This window comes from Bos taurus, chromosome X (assembly GCF_002263795.3).
Source record: "Bos taurus isolate L1 Dominette 01449 registration number 42190680 breed Hereford chromosome X, ARS-UCD2.0, whole genome shotgun sequence".
Taxonomy (NCBI): domain Eukaryota; kingdom Metazoa; phylum Chordata; class Mammalia; order Artiodactyla; family Bovidae; genus Bos; species Bos taurus.
Window position 1 is genome coordinate 98,158,676 of NC_037357.1, and position 23,599 is coordinate 98,182,274.

Sequence of the window (23,599 nt, forward strand, 5' to 3'; positions counted from 1 at the left end):
GCTCCATTTATTCAACTCAAGGATTCTTCTGCCCAACTTTTGTGTTCTTCCTTCCTGCACTATGACCTGGATGCATTCTACAAGAAGTAAATAGGAGTGATTATAGAGATTACTTTCTTTGTTTACTTTCAGGGATCACTGTCCTTATTAGCCTGCTGTCCAGTTTCTTAAAAACCATTGTTTCATATATTTTGTCCAATTTATTATTTTTTTTAGCAACTTGAAAAGCACACATTTATTGTATCATTTCTGTAGGTCAAGAGTTTTCAGAGAGCTTAACTGTATCCAATTTCTTAGTTGTTTAAGATGGGAAGATAAATGTTCTCCCTGTTACTCCATCTTGGCTACAAGAGGAAGTTCCTCATAGTACTTTTGTTGCTGTAAAATATTTAAAGGGCAATAAAATTTCCACTAATAAACTGTAGGAAAATGTTTTTCATGAATTCAGTAAGCAGATTTAGAAGGCAAATTTAATTTCCCAACTTCTTAAATACAAGGGTATTGGACTATTAAGAAGATAAATATTCATTATAACTGCATTTGAAAGAAAATAGATGAAATGAATAAAATTTAGAAGTGAGTAATAAGGAGACATGATTGCCAATTTTTTTCCATTTCTCCATGCTTTTACACTACCTGCTCTCCAATGTCTGCCCATTCTCCTCAGTTTAAACTTTACCACCCAAGCCATCCATATATCCATTAATCCACTTATGAAATACTACTGAGTGTCAGGGATAAAAATGAACTATAAGACAGGGAACCTCTTGCAAGTTGCTCATACATGGTGGCTGAGAGTTCTATTGTCATATGAGTGTGAATAAAATGCTGAGGCAATGTGGAGGGTGGGGTCATTAGTTTGGGGTGGGATTGAGGAACAGATTGAGGAAGGCCTCTCCTGGAAGGATACATTTGAAATGGATCTTAAAGAATGAGTAGCATTTGGCTAGGTGCAGATGGGATAGAGGAGGCATTAGAGAGAGAGGGAATGAGCCAAGGTAAGCGTGGTAAAAAGATCAGTCCTATTTCTAGAGTGGTGAAAAACTGAGCATGGTTGAAGTCTAAGGGGTGGAGAGAGGTGTGACTTGGCAGGAAAATAAGCTGCAGAAGTAGTTGGGGCCAGACTAAGAACTATGAGTACCAAGCCAAGGAGTCTGGATTTTAATCTTCCAACAACCTGAAGTTTCAGAACAAGGAAGTGGCATGATCATATGTGGGTCCTGAACTCTCTAGGAGAGGAAAGTAGCAAGAGGGTTCTGCAGGAGGCTGCTGAAGCCATCCAGAAAATATGTGTGGACTAATCTGAGAGACATTTCTGCAAGAGAACCCACAGTATATGGTGACTAATTGCACACTAAGAATGAAGAGGGGAAGATGAGGATAAGTGCCTCTGGGTTTTTCAGTTTGAGAAAATTGGCAAGTGTCATGTCATTAAGATGGAGATGGAAGGCAGAATAGACTTAAATTATCTTTTAGTCTCACTGAGTTTGGAGTTTTTATGAGCCACTCAGGTGGAGAATTAGAGCAGCCATGTAGACCCCAAGAGAGAGGTTTGAGAATTAATAGTTGTGGTTAAAATGATCAAAAATTGGTTTGATCATAGTGTATAAAATAAGAAGGAAATGAAGGTATTATTCCTATTTTCTTAAAAATTTTAATGAAGGACATTATACTTTAAATTTCTAGCAAACAAACATATTCATGCAAGCAAATTCCTAAGTATCCCAGTGTGGGAATTAGATTCTGCCATAATATTCTCTCAGTGATCAAAGGAATTTAAGGTATTCTAATCAGCCTTCATGCATTCTAGAATTTTATGAGGCATAATAATGTTTACTGAAAAGGAAAATATCAGACATGAAGCATATATTGTGATAGACTTTCTAAGCAGTGACCACTGGAAAAGTTAGAGGGGTAGCTGTAAAAGGTTCTTTAGGAGTCAGTACTGAGCCCTTTTTTCCAAGGAGTTGCTATTTTAAGGTCAGTTCTGATTTAAATATTCCTGTTACTAAATAAACAGAGGAACTTGGGTCAGCCTGAGTCAGCCTCACACCCTCAACTGACTTCATCAACCAAGACACATTCTAACTTGGCCATTTTATGAGCCTGTGAAAGTGAGATCTATTTGAGGAAGAAGTGATTTGGTTTGACCTTCAAGCAGTGGAAAAGAAAACACTTGCCACTTCAGGAGGACTTCCTCAGAGGAAGTTCTGCCTCAGACAGTAGAAACCCTTGGCATTTCTCAGGCTCTTGAAATGTCAGAAATATTGGCTACAACGTTTGTATTCAGGAGGACAACTTGTTTGAGCATTATTGGTGGACACCTTTGTTAGTGCCAGTTAGTCCGAAGCTCTTACTGAGTCCTTTCCTTCCTTAACTCCCCTGGTCCAAGGTGAGCAGTGTCATACATCATGAGGAGGTTCCTGGTAATTCTCTTGTCCAAGGCTACAAGATATGGGCAGAGAGAATGAAGAACTTGTGTTTCTTGGATCCAAATCCAGTCCCCCAAAGGAGGCATGGTCCTATTCCTCTATTCCAAAGTCAAACATCCCATGGCATGATCACTCAGTTTACAGACTGAGACAAGATTTGTTGTTTTTTATGTCTTTCAGGGATGTATCTACCATCAAGAAACTTCTTGTTTAAGTGCCATCTACTATGAATGATTTTTGAATACACCATAGATTACAAAATAGCCAGGATTTGCAACCGCACACTTTAAAAGTTGTCTTCTTCGTATTATTGAAAGTTATGTCAGCAGAAAACTTTAAAATGCAAACATAAACCCTCTTCAGGAACCTCTAGACCTGCTAACATGATGCTGAGAAGTGATAGTCTTGTCACTTATACCAGAGTAATTGGAAAGTACTTGAAAAGGTAGAAGTTGATCTTCAGAAAGCTTAGAAATTCTTGATAAGTGAAGCCTGTTCCTGGAATCTAGTGCTTTCTGGAAGCTGGGAAGAAAGTGCTTAAAAATAATGGTGAATGGTCAGCTATAGGCCACGCCTATAGATGGCCAGTGTGAGTCCTCCACAATGAACTTTGACGGAAATGCACAGAATGCTCAACGGAGTAAAAGCCTTGAGCCATTTGATGCCAAAATAAACTCTGGGTAATGGTGAGTCATCTTTAAGGATGTGGTGCAAAAGGTTAGGGACAAAGAGTTCACACTCAAAAGACCACCACCCTGTCCCAAACTGTTACTGATCTCTGAACTTCTACCACCAGCCACTCCCCAGCCTCCCTCTTCTTGAACTTTATGGAAGAAAAATGTATGCTACTACCAAGATGTGAATCAATTAACCAAACTCGTTCCCTAGTTATTATCTGGGCCATTTTGGTAAAGCAGAAGGTAAAGAGCCCCACATAAAACTCCATCTCCTTTGCAGGTTTGTTTACTTACTATATCATTATCTTAGGGGATTCCTGATTACACTGAGGCGAGAATACCTTATAATATGTTACTTTTTTTGGTCACTTTATTGGATATTTATTATGTTCCAGGATTTGTGCTAAGCATTTTATGAATATGTTTCTTATAAAAGGTCCTGAGAAGTGAGTAGAGTACTTATTTTACAGATGAGGAAACTAAGCTTCCCTGAAGTTAAGTGACTTAATCTAGGTCACTGAGACTCAAACCTGGGTTTGTGTAACTCCACTGTTGTATTCTGCCTAGACTTTTGCTACATTTCTAATGAGTAATAATGATATTTTCCTCCATACTTAATCATAAAACTATGGCTTCTCCTCAGATAACTCTTAAATGGCTTTCCACTAAATAGTGTTTAGTGTTCACACTCATTCATTCTCACTATTTAATTCAGTCTCCCTCGGGGCCAACTTTTGTTCCTGTTTGCCTGGACAAACTTTGCTCCAATCAAACTAAAATATTCCGTGTTCTCATATACCCCCAACATTTTCCAATGTGCATTCTTTTTTTTGAGAGCAGAAAGATGAGGACAGTGTATACAAAGAGCTGCATGGTGTCCATTTCTGCTCATTGTTGTGACAGACAGAAGCTGAAGAGATTGTTTTAAGGAGGGCTTTGTCAGATATTAGACATTCAACGTAGCTTCATGTCTGTGTGGACGACCCTGGAAAACAAAAGGCCATTCTCTCCAATTCTCCATAGAATTAGTAAGGCTTCAGTCCCAGGAGTCAAAGGGACCACTAGAGCAGCACAGACAAATGCCCAGGAGGGATACCATACAAGGGGTGATGGCTCTGCAAAGTGGGCATGGCTGGGATGCTGTCCCTTTCAAAACATTGGGTAAAGACCAGACCAGAAGAATAAGAGAAAACAGTACACCCCTTAAGGTCCTGGGAATAACTGAAATGACTTGAGAGGGAGATAGTTCAGGGGCCAAGTCCCAACATTATCCAGAGATGTCAAAGAAATATGAGTTATCCCCATTCTGTGAACTCACCTTCATTTGGACCAACCAGCTGGTGGGGCTTGGATAAAATTGAGGTATGTAGTCTGTTCATTTGGGAGACATATATTAAATACCTAAGATGTGCCAGACACTGTGCAAAGCTCTGAGGTTCCAAAGACAAATAAGACCTGAGCCTTGCCCTCTGAGGACTTACATCATGATAGCAAGTCTACTCCTTATCCCTGCAAGAGATTTTGTCCTAGAAATCTCTTAGACTTTTGCCCCAAGATTTCCACCAATGGCCACGAAGATTGTATTCTGAGCAGAGAATGTGATATGAATGGCAACCCCTTGTGTTATGCATTGAACAGCTTCACTTGGTGGCCCTATTTGCCCACATATTCTCCACCTACAATATCTTCCCCTGCAACTGTGCCTTTTGACTCCTTCCACATGCATCTCTGATCTGAACTCCTTTCTCTATCCTCACATCCCTCCTTACCACAACCCCCAAGGTGTTCCTTTTCCTCAGACCTTCTTCGGTACATTCTGTCTACAGTGGTGACCTGAAAATTAAACAAGGTCTGCATGCCCCTTGTCTTGCTCAATGTTTTCTTTTACTATTATTTTAGCCCTGTGCTTTTATTCAGCTCTTGGCCAGCCTGACTCTTATTTCCTTGGATGGTTTTCAGTTGTAAGGGTAGGAACTGTGTCCTATCCATCTCTGTATCTCCCTACAGGGCTTGTACATAACTGAAATTCACTAGGACAAATGAAGAAAGTACTGTTTAAAATGAGAGACCTTTTAAAGAGTGGAAGATGCCAGTTGAAATGGAGTGTCTATGACAAAAATCTTCAGTCAATAAGTTTTTCAAATTCTTTCAGTTGTTGACTCTCAAATATTTATGCTAATGACAACCAGGAAAAGCACAGATGTTGGACATGTACCAAACTGAAGACTAATTCTAGCCAACTAATTCTTTTCACCAAACTTTCTATAAGAGCATCTAACAAGAAGAGGCTCAGGCACCACTGACCTCTCTTTCTTTCTCAGGTTCAAACCATTAGTGGGAGATCCAAAGTACCGTGATCTGAAGGTACCAGAGGAAGATGGCAAAGGAAAGGGGAAAAAGCAAAAGATCTGAAAATTAAAGATGATGTATAATTGTTGATGTAGAGCTTGGATTTAGAAACTTAAACAAGATCAGCTAAGGCCATTTCCATTTAATTACGTAAGTAATTTTATTCTTATAAAGAATAGGTGCTTTTTTTAAGGAAAGAAGGAAGGAAAGAAAGAGAGAGAAAAACAAAGAGAAAGAGGGAAAGAGAGAAGGAAGGAGGAGGGAGTGAGGAGAGAGCGCATTGAGCAGAACATTAGGAGAAGGTGGGGGGGGGGTCTCAAAACAGACCAGTGCTTGCCTTTTTGTTATTTTATTGAAGTTCAGTGTGCTTTAATTGACACAAGAGTCTGGAATGCTCTGAAACTCTGATTAAGGGGACAGCCTCCTTGGGTAATTTAAACTTCCTTTCTCATTCATAACCTCAACCACAAGGTTAAACTGGCACCCTGTTCTTTTTGAATTTCATGAGTAAAGAACGCACTGAAAACCCATTACTCTAGCCAGAATGAGTGATACTTCCTCCAGATCTACTTTCTGACAAATAGTACATCCTAAACCAGGTAGCTGACTAAGTCCTTAGTCACAGAAACAGAAGTTTTTCATCTGAAGTCAGTCTTTTCTCCTCTGAGTTAGCCAGGCTGCCCATCTGCTCTGGGACACTGGAGCCCCATGAGTAAATTAGAAACCTAACTTAAAGGGAGTGAGATACTCAGAGAAAAACCCCAGCATCCTGTACTCTCTGATTGTAGCACCACACAAGGACATTTAGGAAAGAAAATGCAAATAGTTTGACATAGACTAAGAATTAGTAGGCTCTGTGGTCTGATACTACGGAGTCTGGGAAGACCCTAATGTCACCTCCCCCCACAGGACTGTGGTCTGCTGACGTAAGGCTCTCATCCCTCCTCAAAGGTCAAATGATTAAGGCCCCAATATGTTGTTAGTCACATCTTCATGTGAATACATAACTTGAAATAGGTTTGGAGAGAAGAAGAGAGTAAAAAGAACAATGTAGCTTACAGGATATATGTCACAGCTCAAGTCAGAACCTTGGAGAGCTAGGTGCCTTCGGGAAAGTTGTTTCACTTCTCTGTAGATCATGATAGTTGATCTAACTTAATGATCTTACCTCCCTTTCCCCTTCCTTCCTCCTTTCTTCCATTCCCTGTCTCTCCTCCTTTTCTACAAGTATTTGTTCAACCCCTATTATGACTTGGTCCTATGGCATTGGGAATATAACTAGAAGTGAAACAGACAGGGAAGCCTGGCGTGCTATAGTCCATGGGGTTGCAAAGAGTTGGACATGACTGAGCAACTGAACAACAGAAATAGGCTAAGTCTCCATCCCACTTAACTTACATTATGGTGGGGGAAACACAACAAACAAATAAATAGATCTATAATACAGATAGGCCTCAGTTTACATTGTTCTGATTTATATGAATTTCAATCACCATAGTTGAGTTAAGAATAGTCAACCAATAACACACTTCAAATTTCAGTCATTACCATATACTGATTAAGAGCAATTGCATAAAATACAAATTTCACTGCTATCTCTCCAGTCCACAAATGTTTGTTATGGTATGGTCAGTGACCAAGCACATACTTTTTTTTTTTTTTTTTTTTAAGAAAAATAGTTATTTGTTTGCCTGGGCCGAGTCTTAGTTGACAAGGGACTTGCAATCTTCCTTGCAGCATGTGGGATCTTTCTTAGTTGTGGCATGTAAACTCTTAGCTGCAGCACGTGGGAGCCAGTTCTCTGACCAGGGAACAAACCAGGGTCCCCTGCATTGGGAGTGCAGAGCCTTAACCACTGGACCACCAGAGAAGTCCCACCAGTTGTTCCTTTCAAAGTCAGTCAGTGGCCGGTCACTACTCATCTGTTGTTCAGTTCACACAAGAAGAGCAAAACATGCAGTTCAGTTGTCTCCTTGTCTTCCAGTGACAGAGAAATATTGAAGGCACAATAATTCAACTATTAAAACACTACTGCTATTGGATAATGCTCCAGGTCACCTTGATTCTCTTGAATAGAAATGTGAAAGTTTGTTTTTTACCACCAAACACAATCGCATCTAATGGACCCTGGGTTTTTTTCAACCTTTAAAGCTTGGTAGACGGGCTTCCCTCGTGGCTCATCTGGTAAAGAATCCACCTCTAATGTGGGAGACCTGGGTTCAATCCCTGGGTTGGATAGATCCCCTGGAGAAGGGAAAGGCTACCCACTCCAGTATTCTGGCCTAGAGAATTCCATGGACTGTGTAGTCCATGGGGTCACAAAGAGTCGGACATGACTGAGAGACTTTCACTCACTCAGATGGACTTTATTAACAGGTTGTTGGTGATAAAACTGGAGATATATATATATATAATTTCATGCAATTTTTTAGCTGAACTTTGAAAGAAATACATGTAATGCAGTTGAAAATATTCAAGCATATAGCAAGTAGTATGCACACAGCATGTCAGGAACTTTTACCGCTCTGTGTAAGTAATTTTACAAGTTTTTAATAGAAAGTAACATGGACATGGACATGAACTTGGGCAAGCTCTGGGAGATGGTGAGGGACAGGGAAGCCTGGCATGCTGCAGTCCATGTGGTCAGGAAGAGTCAGACATGACTTGGCAACTGAACAATAGAAAGTAAATGGAGTTACAGAATAAAAAGCTGACTGTGAGATAAAGGGAACAGTGCCTCTGAGAGGCTCTAGATTTGCAGCCAGAGGAACTTGAAAAGGCAACTTTATGGGCTTAAATGAAGAAAGTGAGTGTGACTTGTGATGAAAAGGATGAGGATGTCCCAGAGGAAAGCACACCAGCGAAAACTTCACATTAAAGGAACTCTTACAGATTTTTCATGACATTGGAAACACAACGGACAGAATATTAGAAGCTGCTCCAAACTTAAAAAGGGGTATGACTGTTCACCAAAGAATATAAATAATGTTTTCTCCATGTCATAAATTTTACAATGAGAAGAAAGAGGCAAACACTGTTCACACTACTCTTTATAAATTATTTCAATTGGCAAATATATATATATATATATCTGTAATATAAAATTTACTATTTTAACCATTTTTAAATGTAAAGTATCATTAAGTATGTTGACATTGTTGTACAACCATCACCAATATCCATGTCCAGAACTTTTTAATCATCCTATACTGAAAATCTGTATCGATTAAACACGAATTCCTCATTGCCTTTCCCCCAGTTCCTGGTAGCCTCTATTCTACTTTCTTTCTCAATGAATATCACTACTCAAGATACCTCATATAAGTGGAGACATACATATAGTATATATCTTTTTGTGATTGACTTATTTAGCTCAGCATAATGTCTTTTAATTTAATTTTTTAATGCATTTTACTTTATTTATTTGGCTGCATTGAGTCTTAGATGTGGCACACAAACTTATTGCCCAGCAGCATGTGGGATCTTGTGGGATCTTAGTTCCCTGACCAGAGACTGAACCTGTGTCCCCTGCATTGGAAGGCAGATTCTTAACCACTGGACCACCAGGGAAGTCCCCCAGAATAATGTCTTTAAGGTTCATTAATGTTGTAATGTGTCAGAATTCACTTTCTTTTTTAGGCTGAAAAGTATTTCAGTATATGTATATACTACATTTTATTTATCCCATTTTTAGATGTTTCATACATTTTGGCTATTATGAATAATGCTGCCATGAATCTTGGTGTGCAAATATCTATTCAAGTCCTTAGTTTTTAATTCTTTCATACATACACCTAAATGTGAAACTAGAATTGTTGAATCATAGTATAATTCTATGTTTAATTTTTTGAGGCGCTGCCATGCTATCTTCCATAGTGGCTGTACCTTTTTACATCTCTAAAGCAAACACCAGGTTCTAATTTCTCCACATCCTCAACAACACCTGTTATTTTGTTTTTCTTTTTAAATAGACAGCCATCTTAATGGATTTGCAACAGTACCTCATTGTGTTCTGATTTGCATTTCAGTAATGATTTAGAGATGCTGAAAATCTTTTCACATACCTTTCCGCCACCTGTATATCTTCTTTTGAGAAATGTCCATTCAACTTTTATGTTTTCTATAAAGAAATGGAACATTTAAATTCTTGATATTCCTAATGTTTTAATTACAATGTAGTAAATAAATTTTTATTATACAAGTTTTTTCACATTTCTATATATGTTTATAATCAATGATAGAGTTTTAATGTTTTGACCAAAAGTTTTAATGGTCTTTCATGGAGAAATCATAATTTCTCCCATTTGTTAAGAATGCTTTGCATGATTGTATGACCATTTTGGGGATCCCTCAATACCATGTAAAGTGAGGATTTCCTCTAGAGTGTTATACTAATGACCAGGGAGATGAAAATAAAGCAGGATGAGAGGATAAATAATGATGCACCATAATGGGAGAATGGGCTATTTATTTTATCTTTTTAAATATCAGCTTTATTTTATTTTGGCTGTGCCGTGCATCTTGTGGGATCTTAGTTCCCTGACCTGGGATTGAACCTGGGCTCTTGGCAGTGAAAGTACAGAGTCCTCACCATTGGACCACCTGGGTCAGGGAGCTAGGTTCCTGCAAGCCACGTGATGTCGCCAAAAACAAAACAAAATGAAGTGAAGCAAAAAAAAGAGAGAGAGAGAGTAGGCTATTTATGTTGGTTGTTAGGCAGTGCCAACTCTGGGAAAGTGAAATTTGAGTAGAGGCCTAAAGAGTGAAGAAGGTAGCCATATCCTTGCCCATGGGAAGTGCTTTCCAGGCTCGGGGAATAGCAAGTGCAAAGGCCTTGGATGGGGTCCTACTTGGCCTGTTAGGGAAACAGCAAATATCTCAGTGTCACAGGAGCAGTGAGGGAAGGGGAGAGTGGTAGCAGATAAAGATGGAAAGGCAGGCAGGGGTCAGATCATGTAGGGTCTTGTTGGCCATGGTATGTACTTTGGATTTTATTCTAAAATTTTATTTAATTAAATTAATAAATTAAATGTATTTATTTATTTGGAAGGAATGATGCTAAAGCTGAAACTCCAGTACTTTGGCCACCTCATGCGAAGAGTTGACTCATTGGAAAAGACTCTGATGCTGGGAGGGATGGGGGGCAAGAGGAGAAGGGGACAACAGAGGATGAGATGGCTGGATGGCATCACTGACTCGATGGACGTGAGTCTGAGTGAACTTTGGGAGTTGGTGATGGACAGGGAGGCCTGGCGTGCTGCGATTCATGGGGTCACAAAGAGTCAGACACGACTGAGCAACTGATCTGATCTGATCTGATTATAAAATTTATTTATTTATTATAAAATTTATTTATTTATTATAAAATTTATTTATTTATTAAAAATAAATTAAATTTATTTATATTTTATTCTAAAGATGGGAAGCCATTGGTGGTCTGAGAGTGATGTCATGTTAGTTTACAGGGCATCTGATTGGTTAGGGGTGAGTTCCCCTCAGAAGAGAAAAGGAGAGAATGAGGATACAAGAGATTAACTTCAAAAAAAAAAAAAAGAGAGAGAGAGATTAACTTCACCTACTTCATAATTTGTCTAATGGCTAGTCTTTGCTTGGAAATGAAGAGAGGATAAAAGATTTCTGTGGAGACTAGGACCTGCTTGTAGTTTTATTGAGCATGTCATATGTAGCAAGGAAGCTTCTCAACTCCTTCAGTCTCCTGGAATTTTCCTGAGAGGCTTTCACCCAGGGCATGGAAGACTGAAGGTTCCTAGTCAACAGAGCTATCAGAGGACATGCATGTGTGCTAAGTCACTTGAGTCATGTCCAACTCTTTGCAACCCTATGAACTGTAGCCTACCAGGATCCTCTGTCCATGGGATTTTCCAGGCAAGAATACTTGAGTGGGTTGCCATGCCCTCCTCCAGGGGATCTTCCTCACCCAGGGATAGAACCCGGGTCTCTGGCATTGCAGGCAGATTCTTTACTGTCTGAGCCACCAGGGAAGCCCTCAGAGGACACGAGCTCACTAATTTCTTTCCAGAGAAGCAGTAGCCAGATTTCTCTACCCACCAAGCCAGGTTCACAAACCTAAAAGCCCATTATTTAACACATCATACAGGCTATACATAAATGTACCAATGACCCTGATGTTCTTTCTGATCTTAAAGAACCTTGCCCCTCATACACTTTTTTTTATCATTCCCAAAGAATATTCATGCAGAGAATCAGTAGTGATATCTTTCTCCAAAAGGGAATTACACTTAATTGAAAATCTCAGTGTCTTTTTCTTTCACTATTTTTTGTTTTTCTTTTTTAAATTGGAGGATACTTGCTTTGCAATGTTGTGTTGCTTTATGCCATACAACAATGTGAATCAGCCATATGTCAGTGTCTTTTAGTGACCTTTCAATTCAAAGTTTAACGTGCCTTGACTTAAGAGACCTTTTATAAAAAAGACTCCCGGTTTTGGCAAAAAAAAAAAAAAAAAAAGAAATCTCTAAATTGGTCAGACATTATTAACTAGCATCTAAATATTCATTGTTTTCTTAACACACTACAAACCCTTAAAAGTTATGGTACCATCACTAAGCAACTTGACACAAAAAGTAAGAAACATCACCGATATCATTGATTTACAAGGCAGAAGTTCACTTGAAAAAGCTTATGCTTGCTGCATTCTAACTGTAGAGAGCCAAGAAGAGAAAAGCAAATACGGAGAGCATTTTTATTAAGGGTTAAGTGGATTTTCTTTGTGTTGAACTTTTCAAAAAGATCTATTGAAATATTTGTACTACTAAGAAATTGTATGCATGCTGATTTTTTTTTTGCACTTCTAGAAAAGCTCCATATTTATACCAGTGTTTTAGTTTCACTTTCCTGCTTCTCATTTATTTCAAAGAAAAGAGAAGTTTAAACGGGATTTTGTAATCTGAGGTTATAATATGAGAGAAGGGAAATTATACCAATCTTTCAGGGTCAGACTTTTAAGAGATTTTTTTTTAATTTAATTTTATTTTTAAACTTTACATAATTGTATTAGTTTTGCCAAATATCGAAATGAATCCGCCACAGGTATACATGTGTTCCCCATCCTGAACCCTCCTCCCTCCTCCCTCCCCATACCATCCCTCTGGGTCGTCCCAGTGCATTAGCCCCAAGCATCCAGTATCGTGCATCGAACCTGGACTGGCAATTCGTTTCTTACATGATATTTTACATGTTTCAATGTCATTCTCCCAAATCTTCCCACCCTCTCCCTCTCCCACAGAGTCCATAAGACTGTTCTATACATCAGTGTCTCTTTTGCTGTCTCGTACACCGGGTTATTGTTACCATTAAGAGATTTTTTGACTCACGAAGGTAGTTTAGTCAATTATTTAACTTGAGAACAAATAGTTTCATATCTTAAAAAAAAAAAAAAAAATCCCCGTGATTGTTACTTTGCTAAACTCAAAAAAAGCTGAAGAAGAACTTTTTTTATAGTACCTTAAACCACAATGTTTGTTACTCAGTGTTAGATTAGAAAGAAATCTGCAGTGTGTAGTTCTCCTAGACTCTTTGTTTGATGTAGATAATTATTTTCTCTAATTATTTAATCATCTCTTCTAAGAACATCAATATTTCATCTGCTTGGTTAGCTTCTGTAGCAACAGTAGCTTCAAAACTTCAATAAATTGTTGGCATAGCTCAGGTAATGGGAAATGGAATAGTGTTCATCTTCAGAAGTTGGGCATCCCAGATCCTCTTACATGAATAGACCAAGAGGCCTATTTCTCACTGCTCCAGAGTAGTGCTCCAGTGTGCCCTTTGTGCTAAGTCGCTGCAGTCCTGTACCACTCTTTGCAACCCCATGGACTGCAGCCCACCAAGCCCCTCTGTCCATGTATTTCTCCAGGGAAGAATACTGTAATGGGTTGCCATTGCCCTCCTCGAGGGGATCTTCCCGTCCCCGGGATCGAACTCACGTCTGTCATGTCTAACCTGTACTGGCAGGTGGGTTCTTTACCACTAGCGCCACCTGGGAAGCAGAGTAGCCCTAGGGATGGTCCATCTTTCTGTATTTATTTTAGGGACATGTGAGAACTTACAAAGACACAATTTAATCTGGCAAAGGACTGATCCCCACCATATCCCACTCCTGAGATGTTTGTTCTCACAGGGGAAGTTAAATGATCTTTAAGATCCCCCTCAAACCTAGGAGGCTGTGACTCCAACTTTAAAGTTCTCACGGCTCCCTTTGTATTTACTCAATGAATGAGGGTTGTGAGATTTGCTGGTGTGTATGGCCCATGGCTCTAGATCCAAAGCATATTTTGTACTTTCAGAGAATACCATTCATGGAGTAAAGAAAAAAGTGGCAGTTTTGTGCCACATTTTTCAGAGAACAAATGTGGTGCTGGTAGATGGCACATTTCTTTAAAACAAAACTAGAATCAGGAATTCCCTGGTGGTCCGATGGTTAGGACTCCATGCTTTCACAGAGTTATCAAAAAAAAAAAAGAAAAGAGAGAGAGAAATTACCACAGATTTAGTGGCTCAAAACAACACTAATGTATTTTTCTTATGGTTCTGAAAGTCAAAGTCCAGAATCAGTCTAATTGAACTAAGGTCAAGGTATCAGCAGGGTGGCTCCTTTAGGAGCCTCTGGGGGCAGAATTCATTCCCTTGCTTTTTCCTCTGACTGTAGAGCCTGTCTGCATTCCTTGGTTCATGACCTCTTTCTCTATCTTTGAGGCCAGAAATGGTGGATTGAGTCCTCCTTACATCAAATCACTGATACTAACTCTCCTGCCTCCCTCTTAGAAGGAAGCTTGTGATTACATTGGACCCACCTGGATAATGCAAGATCATCTCCCCATCTCATGCAGCCGCATAGAGGACATTCATTACTCTCAGGCATTGCTCTCCACTCTTACACAGACTTTAAAAAAAAAAACTTGTTACTTTATATTGGAGTGTATTTTATTAATAATGTGATGTTAGTTTCAGTTGTACAGCAAAGTGATTCAGTTATACATATACACATATCTATTCTCTTTCAAACTCTTTTCCCATTTAAGTTGTTACATAATATTAAACAGAGTTCCCTGTGCTTTACAGTAGGTCCTTGTTGGTTCTCCATTTTAAATACAGCAGTGTGTACATGTGTACATGTTGATCCCAAACTCCAAATCTCTCTCTCCCCACTACCCTTCCCCTCTGGCAATCATAATTTCATTCTCTAAGTCTGTGAGTCTGTAAATAAGTTCATTTGTATCATTTTTTTAGACTCCATGTCTAAATGATATCATATGACATTTGTCTTTGTCTGACTTACTTCACTTAATATGATAATCTCTAGGTCCATTCATGTTGCTGCAAATGGCATTCTTTCCTTACACAGCCTTTTAAAGAGAGTCCCTTCCATAGTGCCCTCGAGACTTTAAGTTGAATGATGATACTGGGCATGCTTCATTTTGTATGTGTACAACAAGGTATCTGAGTCCACCAATTTCTTTAGTATATCAATAGAGTAAAATATTTAATAACTAGAACTAGTTTTGCAGTCATATTCTGGAGAGCTCAGTGGAAGTAGCACCCATCTTGTGGACTAGATGTGACAAAGAAGCTAATCCACAGAAAGTGTTTGGCATGGTGCAAGGTTGCAATAAATGCCAGATTCTGCTATTAATGTTATTATTATTAGGATATCAGCTTAGCCTGCATGAGATGGCCCCTGCCCAACTCTCAGCCTCATCTCCTATAATTCTCTCCTCCCACCCATTGTGCTCCAGTCACACCAAACTTCTTTCTGACACTCAACCGGGCTGTCTTCACATTTGCTATTCATTTAACTTATTAATAATATAACTCTTCCCCCAAATATTTACAAGTCTACCTATATCTCATTATTCAGGCCTTAGCTCAAATACTACCTCCTTGAAAATTCTCCTCTGACCACCTCAGCTACAGTAGCCACTCCCACTCTTCCCAGTCACACATGGTATCATCATTCTCTTTTATCCCTTTAGTGGTCAGTGATTATTAAGCTCTGAAATTACCTTCTTCTCTCTCTCCCTTCCTGCCTTTCTTCTTATCTATAAATTTTAAGCTCCTTTCATTCAGCAGTTATGTTCACTGATGTCATGTTCATTGATATATCACCAGCACCTAGAATAGAGCCTGGAACATGGCAGTAGTTCAATGTTTGCAGCAGGCTGACCAACTGATAATACGCTACCATCAGAACAGACCTTAATTTAATGTATTAATTAGAACTTTTTGTCTTCTATTAGCATTGACTTTTTGGGACCCATTCTCTCTGTGCTTGTTAATTGCCTTGGTCTCTCTTTGATATCTCTTCACCACTCCCCAGCTCTTCCTCCTCTTCACCTCATTCCTTTAGGGCCATAACAGGCTCTTCCCTCATTCCAAGTACTTTTAAAAATTTATAGTAAAGTACTTTCAAAGTCCAAGGAACTTAAAAGACTCAGAATGTATTATTACTGGTGAAACTTCAGAGGCCATTGTTATTTGATAGAGAACTATTTTGGGTTTCTCTGCATCCCTGATCTAAAGCACAATTGTGTAATTACTTGTAGGCTCATGGAGGTTAAGGGCTTACCCAAGTATGTCTTATATCCAGGGTTTGGCACAGTGATTTAAGAATATAACAAGCACTCATAAATGTGTGTGACATGAATGGGGGCTTCTATCTACTCATAAAATTGTTTGAAAGGAATGCAAATCAACAGTGATCAAGGAAGAATAGGAGTCCTGCCTCAAACCTCTCAAACCCTCTCAGAATCAGGCCAAAGGCCAGCTGATCTGCCAGTGAAGAGGAGGGTCCAGAAAGAGTGGATGGGTGAGTGCCCTGTTCTTGAGCCCTATCTCCTAGGACTGGGAGCTTGACAGAGCCACTGGGGTCCCTAGGTGACAGTCAAGAGCTGTCAGCAAGAACAGGCAATACATCTTGGTGTTTCCTTTGAAAAGAGGAAGAGAAATCCTATGGCTGTAAACAAAATCTTAAAATTGCAACGGTCTTTGGAAGTCATCTGATCCATCCTCCTACTTTCAATTAAATTACTAGCCCACAGTAACTCAGTAGTGGATCTGGGAATAGAACTCAGAACTGATACCTGTTGTCTTGTAAGGAAAGAAAAAGAGATGAAGTGTGTAAGGCAATTTTCTCCTCAATCATTATGCATGAAGACTCAGAGAGCAAATGCAAGGCTTATAAATAGATAGGCATGCTGGTAGTGGACTAGTTGCTAAATCATGACCAACTCTTACAACCCCATGGACTGTAGCCCACCAGGCTCCTTTGTCCATGGGCTTCTCCAGACAAGAATACTGGAGTGGGTTGCCATTTCCTTCTCCAGGGTGTCTTCCCTACTGAGGAATCAAACCCACATCTCCTGCATTGCAGGTGGATTCTTTACCTCTGAGCCACCAGGGATTCCCTGTATAAATATGCATACCATTCTTTATTTCATACACATTATATATATATAATATATATATATAACATTTTCCTCTCTCTATATATATAGTATTTGTCAAAATTTCAACCTAATTTAGCTGGAAAATAGAAAAATATTAAAATTTCTGATCTCAAATTCCTTACCTTCAAAATAAATTCTTATTCATCATATGGCAAATGTTTATACTGAGTTAATATCCTAGGAGCTTTTTCACTCTAGTAAATAGCATTTTTAAAAATTTATTTTAAAAAATTTACCCAATAGGAAGGACACTGTTCTGTGATATTCCATAACTATTATAAAGAAGACAATTTTTTATCATAAAAGAAATATGTTAGTAGAAATAAAATTCAGTGAGAGAGGTTGAAAAAGGAATAGCTGCCTAGGATGTTCATCTGAATTTAATAATAAAAAGTGCCCAGTTATTATTATTATTTTTAAAAACTTTTTATTTTATATTGCAGTATAGCTGATTAACAATGTTGCGATAGTCTCAGGTGTAGTAAACAGTATTTTTTTAATGAGTATTATGCAGATGGGCACACATTTATACTTGGGGCTGCTACGGGACAATCTAGAGCAGATTTCAGAACAGAATATTGTTGGCAATTATACTCCTTCCTCTCCTCATTTTCCCTCTCTTTTCTGTGCCCCAAGTTTGCTCTTCCTCCCAGCATCTTAATACATGGGGAATGCAGTATCCCTGGAAAATATATCAGCACTGCTTAGAACTGAATTTTAGCTACCTACAACATCCAAATTCTTTAAGACTACCTTGAATAATAAAAACATTAGCTTTGCAAAGTTACTATGCATTTCTTCCCTTAGAAAACTGAGCTTAAAAAAAAAAGCTTTGTAACATAAATGGTTAAAAAGTCAGCTCCCTCTTGTTTTTACAATTCTTAGATCATTTATTTATTTTCCAGGGGTACGAAGGGTGGGGGTGATGGTATTGATTCTCTGCCTGGTACTAATGTTCAGGATTTTCAGTGTGTCATCCTGTGTGTGTGTATGTGTGTGTGTTTCTCCTTTTGGAAAAACAAAAGATGGGTTTCCTTGCCCACCATGGAAAAAATGTAACATACAACTCAATCCCTTCCTGAGAGCACGGAGGACCAAAAGCAGGCAGCTTAGATCAGGGTGGTGAGGAAGTTTTCTCATTTCCAGAAGGAAGCATGAGTCATAGTGTGCGACATTTTGGGAGGCCTGAATCAGAGCTGTCGAGGAAGTCAGTTCTCAGACAGTTTAATTTAACACCTTCATTGTCGTGTCTTTCTCCAAGACGTAGATGTTCCAATTATTTCCTTTCAGGAACAGAAAATAATGTAACAGTTGAAGAGGTCTCCTAATCCACTTCTGAGCAACTAAGCCTGAGGATTATGTAATTAATATACATCTTTTAGGAAGGAGAGAAGAGAGTGGGTAAAAGAGGGAAGGAAGACACTGCTCTGAAATCTATTAATAAATGAAGAAGGATCAAGTTAAATTAGATTGTTAGAAAATTTAAATCCTTATGGACTGATAAGCATTTTAACATTTTCCTCTTTACTTAAGAAAAAAAAAAATCTTTCCACACACTCAAATTTCTCAATGCTATAAGATTCTGAAAGGCCCAATACCCAGAAGCTTCCAAAATGCTAGGGAACACTCCACGTAACCATTCAGAAGAGGGTTAGGGGTGGGGTTCAGGGATGAGAAGAAATTCTGCTCTATGGGGCCAAGAGGGGGGTGGCACAGAGTTAACGTGGGACCAAGCTCGGGAAGAAGTGAAGAGATAGCACGATAGGATGCCTTTCTTTTTTAAACATTTATTTATTTATTTTAATTGGAGGATAGTATCTTTACAATATTGTGATGGTTTATGCCATACAGCAACATAAATTGGCCATAGGTATACATGAGGCCTTTCTAAGATGGGCTTGAATCCACCACTAAGAAGTTTGGGATAAAATAAGTTGGAAATGTTTTGAAATTAGAGGCAGAGAGCATAGAAGAATCTTGATATGTTGTGGTTTCTGGAGCCTGATGATTCAGAAGCCCAATAATATTAATTTTAACATGGTCTCATAATCAAACAGATTTGAAGGGAACTCAGATAGATAACTTTGAGTTCTCTCCTGTTCCCCACCTCCACCATTATCTCCTTGAGGTCTGAGCACCTAAAAGGGTGGTACTTTAGCATGATCATTTCCTGTGGTTGGTTTTACTCTCAGCTAAGCACTTAGCGGGGAGTCAGCTGTTGTTAGGCCTGAGAAAATTTGCTTGAGGCAGTTACAGCCCTCAGCAACCTTAAGAACATGTGTACAAATGAGAAAAGAAGAAAGAGGAACTTACATTCTGTAATCTAGCAATGTAGGAGATACATATATGCGCGCGCGCACACACACACACACAATATGAGGCATGAGGCACAAAGATCCATTTGAAAGGATGGTAAGAGAGTAGCAGAAACCTGTCCTCCGGACCTTCTGTATGCATATTATAAAGTGACATTATTAATATCAAGAATTATAAGACGTTCTTAAAAGTTTTTCTGAGTCAGGTGTAAACTAGACTAGGACCTGTTCCCAGTGTTTGGTGGGGTGGCAACTTGTCCCATTAGACTTCCTAGGATTCAGGGGACCACACGATATTTGCTCCTTCCAGATGCCGTGTCCAACTCTTTGCAACCCCGTGGACTGTAGACTACCAGCCTTCTCCGTCCATGGGATTCTCCAGGCAAGAATACTGGAGTGGGTTACCATTTCCTTCTCCACGGATCTTCCCGACCCAGGGATCAAACCCGGGTCTCCCACATCGGAGGCAGACACTTTAACCTCTGAGCCACCAGGGAAGCCCAGATGCTTTGGTACTCTCACACAAAGTATTGTGGGACAGAAGCAAAATGGAAAATTATGGGATATACAGTCAGAAGGCCTAGTTTCAACCTTCTCATTTTGTCCCGGTGAACTGTGACCTGGGAAACTCTTAGTTGGGGCCTCAGGATACTGATTCTTAGAAGTGAGGATCAGGAGACCAGGGCTGCAGTGGGGACCAGATGTACTGTGCAGTGGCAAAGCCATAGCACCTTGAGCACTGCCACACGATAGCATAGTGAGGGGGACCTTTCTCCTTCTAGATCATTCTTCTCTTATGCTTTTGTAAAAAGCTGAAGTATAGTTGATTTAAAATGCTTTGTTAGTTTCAGTTATACAGCAAAGTTATGTACAATATATATTGGTCAGTTCAGTTCAGCCACTCACTCATATCTGACTCTTTGTGGCCCCATAGACTGCAGCACACCAGGCCTCCCTGTCCACCACCAACTGCCAGAGTTCACCCAAACTCATGTCCGTTGAATCGGTGATGCCATCCAAACATCTCATCCTCTGTTGTCCCCTTCTCCTCCACCTTCAGTCTTTCCCAGCATGAGGGTCTTTTCAAATGAGTCAGCTCTTCGCATCAGGTGGCCAAAGTACTGGAGTTTCAGCTTCAACATCAGTCCTTCCAATGAATATTCAGGACTGATCTCCTTTAGGACGGACTGGTTAGATCTCCTTGCAGTCCAAGGGACTCTCAAGAGTCTTCTCCAACACCACAGTTCAAAAGGATCAATTCTTTGGCACTCAGCTTTCTTTATAGCCCAACTCTCACATCCATACATGACCACTGGAAAAACCATAGCCTTGACTAGATGGACTGTTATTGGCAAAGTAATATTTCTGCTTTTTAATATGCTATCTAGGTTGGTCATAGCTTTTCTTCCAAGGAGTAAGCGTATTTTAATTACAAGGCTACAGTCACCATCTGCAGTGATTTTGGAGCCGCAAAAAATAAAGTCAGCCACTGTTTCCACTGTTTCTCCATCTATTTACCATGAAGTGATGGAAAAAAATGCCATGATCTTAGTTTTCTGATGTTGAGCTTTAAGCCAAACTTTTCACTCTCTTCTTTCACTTTCATCAAGAGGCTCTTTAGTTCTTCTTCACTTTATGCCATAAGGGTGGTGGTTTCTGCATATCTGAGGCTACTGATATCTCTCCCAGAAATCTTGATGCTAGCTGTGATTCAACCAGCTTAGCATTTCACATGATGTACTCTGCATATAAGTTAAATAAGCAGGGTGACAATATACAGCCTTGACATACTCCTTTTCCTATTTGGAACCAGTCTGTTGTTCCATGTCTAGTTCTAACTGTTGCTTCCTGACCTGCATACAGATTTCTCAAGAGGCAGGTCAGGTGGTCTGGTATTCCCATCTCTTGAAGAATTTTCCACAGTTTATTGTGATCCACACAGTCAAAGGATTTGGCATAGTCAATAAAGCAGAAATAGATGTTTTTCTGGAACTCTCTTGCTTTTTCGATGATCCAGCGGATGTTGGCAATTTGATCTCTGGTTCCTCTGCCTTTTCTAAAACCAGCTTGAACATCTGGAATTTCATGGTTCATGTATTGCTGAAGCCTGGCTTGGAGAATTTTAAGCATCACTTTACTAGCATGTGAGATGAGTGCAGTTGTGTGGTAGTTTGAGCATTCTTTGGCATTGTCTTTCTTTGGGATTGGAATGAAAACTGGCCTTTTCCAGTCCTGTGGCCACTGCTGAGTTTTCCAAATTTGTTGGTATATTGAATGCAGCACTTTCACAGCATCATCTTGTAGGATTTGAAATAGCTCAACTGGAATTCCATCACCTCCACTAGCTTTGTTCGTAGTGAGGCTTCCTAAGGCCCACTTGACTTCACATTCCAGGATGTCTGGCTCTAGGTGAGTGATCACACCATCATGATTCTGGGTCATAAAGATTTTTTGTATAGTTCTTCTGTGTATTGTTGCCACCTCTTCTTAATATCTTCTGCTTCTGTTAGGTCCATACCATTTCTGTCCTTTACTGAGTCCATGTTTGCATGAAGTGTTCCCTTGGCATCTCTGATTTTCTTGAAGAGATCTCTAGTCTTTCCCATTCTATTGTTTTCCTCTATTTCTTTGCATTGATCACTGAGGAAGGCTTTCTTATCTGTCCTTGCCAATCTTTGGAACTCTGCATTCAAATGGGTATATTTTTCCTTTTCTCCTTTTCTTTTCACTTCTCTTCTTTTCCCAGCTATTTGTAAGGCTTCCTCAGACAGCCATTTTGCTTTTTTGCATTTCTTTTTCTTGGGAATGGTCTTGCTCCCTGTCTCCTGTGCAATGTCACGAACCTCTGTCCATAGTTCATCAGGCACTCTGTCAGATCTACTCCCTTAAATCTATTTCTCACTTCCACTGTATAATCGTAAGTGATTTGATTTAGGTCATACCTGAATGGTCTAGTGGTTTTCCATATATATATATATATATATATATATATATATATCTTTTTCATATTATTTCTCAGTATAGGTTATTACATGATACTGAATATAGCTCCCTGTGCTATATGATATGTTTTTGCTATCTACCTATTTTATAGATAGTAGTATGTATGTATTCATCCCCAACTCCTAATTTATCCCCCCCTTGACTGCGTGACTGAGCGCACACACACACTTGTCCCCTTTGGTAATCACAAGTTTGTTTTCTATTGGACCATTCTTCTTTTCTTCTTCCTGATCCATAAAGTAAGATTTCTCAAGTCTGTTCCCTCCTTCCGTCCCACGACTAGCAGAGTTCAGACTTTTTTGTCTTATCTGGACCATTTTTAAGAGGCTCCTCCCTGAGAGCTCCCGCCTGATGCTTTGCTCTTGTTGATTCCACTTCCTAGCATAGTCTTCCCCCAGATGCCCACATGGCTTGCTGCCCTCCTTTGCCTGTTCAAATGTCAGCTCTTCAGACAGACCTTCCTTAAGCACCCTGTGTAGAAGAGCACCCAGCTCCCCTTACACCCAATCTCCCTTACTCTGTTTTGTTTTTTCCATAGTACTTATAATAAAACTCTATAATTATCAGGTTATTTTATGTAAATAGCCATTTTATTTTAGGATACTTTTAGATTTATATAAAATTTGCAAAAATAATACAGAGTTCCTAAATGCCCCTCTCCCTATTTCCCCTATTGTTAGCTTCTTACATTATTAGGGTACCTTTGTTAAAACTAAGGAAGCACACTGATACACCATTAGCAAAATACCATACTTTATCCAGATTTCCTTAGTTTTTCCCTTTTGTTCCTTTTGTGTTCAGGCATCTCATTCAAGATACCATATGACATTCATTCTTAGCTTCCTCTACTCTGTGAGAGTTTCTCAGACTGTCTTTGTTTTTGATGGCCTTGAAAGTTTTGAGGAATACCCTCAGATGTTTTGTAGAATGTCCCTCAGTTTGGGTTTGCCTGGTGTTTTCTTCATGGTTAGACTGGGGGCAATAGGACTTTGGGAGGACAGATTTAGAGTGAAGTGCCCTTCTTTTCACATTATATCAAAGTTCATACTATCAACAAGATTTATCACTGTTGATGTTGTCTTTAATCACCCAAGACAGTATCTATCAGGTTTTTCTACTGCAAAGTTACTTTTGTTGTTGTTGTTTATAAATTTATTTATTTTAATTGGAGGTTAATTACTTTACAATATTGTAGTGGTTTTGCCATACATTGATATGAATCAGCCACGGGTGTACATGTGTTCCCCATCCTGAACCCCACTCCCACCTCCCTCCCTATCCCATCCCTCTGGGTCATCCCAGTACACCAGCCCCAAGCACCCTGTCCCATGCATCGAACC